Below are 7,110 nucleotides of genomic sequence, written 5' to 3' on the forward strand. Positions count from 1 at the left end.
ATAAGAATTTTATGAATTAATTTTTTGTTATACAGCAATGACAGAATGTATATGATCTAGTCTAAGTGTAAATAAAAAGATTTAAAAGCAAAACTTAGAGCTGTCTGTAATGAAACAACCTCAAGTTTTCTCCATAAGAACAACGTTACACCTCAAAAAGTGTTAAGACATTATTTAGTTGTAAAATAATTATGGTTAATTTTTCTTGTAATGTATATACTTTTTTGATATTCAAATTTTTTAACAGTTGGAGAATTGTTCCTGAAATAACAATAAAAGTACCAACAAATCTAAAATAGTGCTTGGATGCATATTAATTATATTTTTAAAATAAGACATCAAACATAATTTTATGACAAAAAATAAGATCGTTAAAGTTTGTGAAGTTTAACAATGGTTTTATGAGGCCAAAATCAGATGGCTGCCAGTATTGCTGGCTTTTAATTATTTCTGTTTTGGTTAATTTGAAATGTATAGTATCATTTTATTTTTAAATCATCAAATTCACAATCCATACAGTTTCTTAACTTCAAATACATGTTTACTATAAATATAAGAACTTAAAGGGAAAAATATTAAACCAATTCAATTTTTCATTGCAAGGTATATTCATACAAAATTATGATAAATATAAAATGTCAACAATAAAATAAACATATAGTATTTTTACACATTCACGAATTAAAAATACATTTTGATACATTCAAATTCAATTACTGCATTACAGAGTTGAGTATTACAGTCATAAGATCATAAAGAACTTTACAACAGAGAACAATAAAAGCAGGCATACACAATAACTTAGCCAACACAGAGTGAATCACAGATCTGACCTTCAGGCTTCATATCGTGACCTTGTCTACAACATTCCAACCAAGTGATTTCTCAGGTTTTGGAAGGGTCATTGTTGTTAATGACATTTATGTTGTTGAGTAAAGAATTTAATATTTTAAAAAAATAATTTGAAAAATGAATGTTTATAGCCCAAACCTACTAGAAGCTTCAGTTTTATCTAGTCTGAAAATATTATTGAATGAACTTAACTACAAAACTCACATAACTTGGATCATACATATTTTAAATGTGTTTAATCAAAATAAGGCTACAGGGGATTGTACAAACTTTGAAACAAATTTTGCAAAACTTTTCTAGTTAATTAGATTATGCATTATGTGTAACTCATTATGTGTAATTATGCATTTTAGATTGTCATCAAAATGGAGTCTACTATTTTACTGAACAAGTTTTAGACACGAAAATAGAGATATGAGAAAATGTTTATGTAGGTTGAGAACAAGGATTAAAAACACAATTTATGATATATTAAAATAAAACATGGTTATTTGGAGCCAAATTGAACAAGATGAGCAAAACAGAGTAAGAACTATGAATGAAGATACTGAAAGTAAATCAGATTGATCTGAAACTAATTAAACATTAAACATGGACACAATAACATTTGTTTTTAAATATTTTTAATGACATAGTTATAATATTCTTTACTCATTACAAATTAAAGCCTCACTGACTTCTCACCGATACTCAAGAGATGAAGGTGGATGTTTATTTGAATGGCAGAAGCCACTCAATAGATATTTGATCGGTTAATAATTTTACTTAGTAAAAAAAGACCTATTCTCTTATTTTCAGAAGATAGTAAAATTTCTTGGCGCTTTCTTGATAAATCTTGAATATAGGTACCTTGTATATTAGGCAATAAAAGGTTTAGATCTTGTATATTTTGAGGCCATTAGACAAACTTCTTCTTAGAAACATTTAAATAGTGCATGAATATTAAGATACACCTTTGAATGACTAAAATCTATATTTGAAGCATTACTTTTATACAGGGTGATTCAAAACTAAACGGCAATCTCTCGGGAGCTTATTCTATAGCTAAAAACAAGTAAAAAAGTTCATATAACCATATGCCCGGAAACGCTTCGTTAGCGAGTTACGCCTAGCGAAAGATTTCGCCCGGATTTCAGAACCCTTGGTGAAGTCAGGCCGTATAAAAATGGTAAAGGTAGTTACAAAGATACAAATACGATTGTTTTTTATGTTTTTATATCTGACAAATTTATTAAAATTCGTCCCAGAGCTGTAAATGCAATACTTTTAGAGATATCTTACGTAAAACACAAGAATTGGTGCAAAGAAATAACACATTTTTGTGTTTAACGTAAGATTACTTCCATAAATGTTAAATAAAGGTCATTTTTTTCTTAAACAGATTTGTAGAACATTTAATTCTGAAAAGATTCATGTGAATTACTTAGGAAAAAAATTAATAATAGGTATTGAAATTTAGCTTTATTTAAAAATAAAACAGACGCACAAAAATGCATATTCTTATCTGCATAAAATATTAACTAATGTTTAGGTTGTGAGTAACAGCTGATCATTTATTCAACACTTTTTATCGTCATATTTTCTTTGCAAAGGTTGGCAATATCAGCTGATCAACAATTAAGTTCATGAAGTAATATTTGAATAACCTTTATGGAGGTTTTTGTATTGTGGCGTGTGAAGATTGTATTTTATGAGATCCTGTGATTATTTGGAAATATTTTATACAAGTGTATAAAATATTTTATTAAATATTTATTTTTAAAATATTTTATTAAATATTTTTATAAAAGTGTATGTAATTATCTTAGTAAATAATGGCAGATAATGTAAATGGTATGTATTCGTTTGAAGAGTATACGGACATGATACTGATTTACGGCAAAGTTAACAAGAATGGTTTAGCTGCAGATCAGGAATATCGTGATACTTTTCCACATCGAAGAACACCTGATCGCAAAACATTTGAAGCTGTGGAGAGACGACTTAGAGAAACTGGTAGCTTTAAACCGAAGTGAATAGATACTGGTCGTCAACGTAGCGCAAGGAACTATAATAATGAACAAGCAATAATAAATGCTGTAGAATTATCACCAACCACAAGCACCAGACGATTATCACGTCAGTTAAATATTTGCCAGTCAAGCGTATGGCGGACACTTCATGAAGCACAGTTGTACCCATTCCATATAACACGTGTTCAAGACTTATTACCGCAAGATCTTAATAAACGGAAGATGTTCTGCCGCTGGTTAAGAAGAAATTGTTTACGACATCAGTATTTTCTTCGGCGTATTCTCGTTACTGATGAATCCTGTTTTACTAGAAATGGAATTGTAAATTTTCGTAATACCCATACTTGGGCGTACGACAACCCACATGAAACTGCGACGAGGCATTTTCAACATACATTTTCAGTCAATGTATGGCTTGGTGTTCTGGGTGATAATTTGATTGGTCCATTTTTCCTCCCTAATCGACTTAATGGAGTAGCATACTTAAATTTTTTAAGAACAAACCTGCCTACCCTCTTGGAAGATATTCCTGTTCAAAACAGAATAAATGCATGGTTTATGCACGACGGAGCACCTCCACATTTTTCTAATGATGTGAAAAACTATTTAAATGATACATACGGTAGACAATGGATTGGTCGAAATGGACCAGTAAAATGGCCACCACGTTCTCCTGACCTCACGCCAGCAGACTTTTTCTTATGGGGTTGGATGAAGTCAATTGTTTATTCAAAACGGATTAACACCATAGAGGAGTTACATAATCGCATTACAGAGGCGGCAGAAACTATCAAGAATGCTCCAAACGTTATGAAAGAGTGGATTCGTCGTGCGAAAACGTGCATTGCTAACAACGGAGGACACTTTGAGCAACTATTATAGGTGATTATTACAGTTTTATAAAGGTAAATACATTTTATGTTAATGTTCAGTCTAGAATAAATGATCAGCTGTTACTCACAACCTAAACATTAGTTAATATTTTATGCAGATAAGAATATGCATTTTTGTGCGTCTGTTTTATTTTTAAATAAAGCTAAATTTCAATACCTATTATTAATTTTTTTCCTAAGTAATTCACATGAATCTTTTCAGAATTAAATGTTCTACAAATCTGTTTAAGAAAAAAATGACCTTTATTTAACATTTATGGAAGTAATCTTACGTTAAACACAAAAATGTGTTATTTCTTTGCACCAATTCTTGTGTTTTACGTAAGATATCTCTAAAAGTATTGCATTTACAGCTCTGGGACGAATTTTAATAAATTTGTCAGATATAAAAACATAAAAAACAATCGTATTTGTATCTTTGTAACTACCTTTACCATTTTTATACGGCCTGACTTCACCAAGGGTTCTGAAATCCGGGCGAAATCTTTCGCTAGGCGTAACTCGCTAACGAAGCGTTTCCGGGCATATGGTTATATGAACTTTTTTACTTGTTTTTAGCTATAGAATAAGCTCCCGAGAGATTGCCGTTTAGTTTTGAATCACCCTGTATATTACATTAATTCTTCAGGTACATCAAAATCCCTATTAATACTCCGTGACACACATAAACTGTTAACTTTACAAACAAAAGTCATGGAAACCACTTAAACAACATACCCACAAACAAAACTATTACAATATAACATGCTCAGATAGGGGAACTTCGCTATATGACATTTGACCATCCATTTACTGACTCAAAACTTTGAGATGAAGATCAACTGAAACTGTAAAGTTATGTAAGGGAGGAGTAGAAGAGAGATGTCTTAGAGACATGCCCTTTAATAATTACACAGGAGGTATTTTGGTACAATACAAAAAATACATTAAAAGTGTGGAATCCTGCCTCGCGTGTCAGGCAGTATTAACTTTAATTGTGCATGTCTTATTAAAATATAACACATAAACAATGGAATGCAATACATGTTAGTGAAGTATACTACAATAGTGATCAAGGTAAATCAATATTTATTTGGTACACTTCAAAAAGCATATAATAATTTAACTATAGCGCTTTTATTAGTAACTAATGAGACACTCATGTATATATCTCTACAATGTAATTTACAATATTACTTATTCTGGCCGAATGTACCGAGATGTTTCAAAATATAATCAAGTTTTTACATAATAATTAATAAATGTAATATATGTGGATGTACAATCATTAACAATGATCATTAATTACTTTAACGCTCAAACCTTTTACAGAACATTATTTTCAGCAAATTTAAAATTTTGTAAAACTGTTATATACCATTGGAAATTTAATACAACACAGTTTTAACTGTACAGTTTTAACTATATACTTACTTACGGATCAGTCAGTTTCATAAGATTTGTGCAATATTTTTTCTGAATTGTTAACAGTATTATATTAGAAATAAAATATGCACTATTGTACATAATTTTATTTATAACATCATATATCATTTACATGTTATTGTAAACATTATTAATCAAGTATTTTATAAATGTGAAAAACAGATTGAATGTCGTGTTTTACTTCATGTTTCCAATATTACTAAATAAACACTACATTATATAGAAAAATTACAGTATAGTCAGATGTATTAAAATTTTGTATTGAAACAATTGTATAAATGTCAGAACATTATTTATTTTATGAAAAAGTTAAAATAAATAAGTAAACTGATGACAGAAAATACACACACAAGTCTGTTTTTGTGTTTCTTTTTTTATACAGAAAATGTAAGTAAACAGAAGATTTACTGCTGTTTGAGCAGTTCTATTTTGTTGCCATAGCTGTTACTCAGTAAAACTCGTTGCTGAAAGAAGAGATAAATACACAGTGTACACTAGTATCGAGTATAAGGTATTCAGTGAAGTATGGACACAGTTACATCTGTCTATTTATAGTAATTTCAAACTGCCAATGTATCTCAGCAATAAAATATTGTATTAGTGTGGTCACTACCAATGCAACATACATCAATAAACTACAAGAGGGTTAAGAGAACTTCTATAAATTTAAAAAAGTAATGTTTTACTACTTTTTTATCAGGCTTGTGAATATTTTATATAAGGATATTTTAAACACCTTATTGTATGTAATAGGTTAATATAAATTCCAAAGTACGCAAATGAATTAAAATTTCATACTGATTACAACAATTATATTACTTTTAATTCAAGGTATAGTAATAATATATTAAATCAAATTAAATTTTATAACTTGAAGATTTGTTTGTGCTTAACTTTGAACTATCTTACTATATGAATATATTATAAACCAAAACAAAATAGCTGTAGATGAAAATTTAGTGTCTTTGTCCAATCACAAAATAGAGAAAAATGTCAACTAGTCAAAGTTATTTGCAATAAACATGTTTTTGTAAAATTATATAATGTAAAACACTAAAAGATGTATTACAAAGTTATTAGAATCACTAGAATAATATTTCTTTGATTTTGAAATAATTTATTGAATTGAATATTGTTTTAACGTTTCTATTAAACAGGATACTGCATGTGGACAGTTTCATTGTCAACTAAATGTCTGTTAAACATTAAAACTTGTGAAATTTGAGAGAAATACATATATTTAGTATTACAAACACATTTCATCACGTTAGCAATTAATTTGCATTACTAAAATATTATACAAATTGTCAGATACTTTGTCCAGTTAATACCTGAAAAGTTGAGATTCCAAATCCTATAAAACACAGGAGTTGGTAGCACTAAAACAACTTAATGTAAAATACTAAGTCACAACATTTCATAAACAGAATTAATGAACAACGGAATGAATATAATGTAATAAAATATATCACAGATCAAATACAAACATACAACATGAAAACACCCTACAACACTGATAATGTTTACATCCTCTGATAAATTTCTAAAACCAAACCTGATCCTGAAAGGAGTTCAGCAGGTCACATTCATTTTATTGTAAGCTTGTAGAGTACACAAAGAAGTATTTTTAGAATATAATAAAGGTTTCTAACATTCCTCATCACATGAAACAATGCTAATATTTGAGTAAATATTTACTTTCAGCTCTCTTAATTGGAGTTAGGGTTGTTTCAGATGTTTTTATTTGTAAATATAATATTATTTTTTCACACATATAATGTACTCTTTCATATAATGTTCCATATGAAGGGAGGCTTTTATTAATATTTTTTCCTACGTACCTCTGTTTCAAAATTCCCTGCTGCACCCTGTTCCCTTTACTACTTGAAAATTCTTTGGATAGAGTAAAACGGACGAGAATGATCATG

The sequence above is a fragment of the Homalodisca vitripennis genome, chromosome 5 (genome assembly GCF_021130785.1).
Source record: "Homalodisca vitripennis isolate AUS2020 chromosome 5, UT_GWSS_2.1, whole genome shotgun sequence".
Taxonomy (NCBI): Eukaryota; Metazoa; Arthropoda; class Insecta; order Hemiptera; family Cicadellidae; genus Homalodisca; species Homalodisca vitripennis.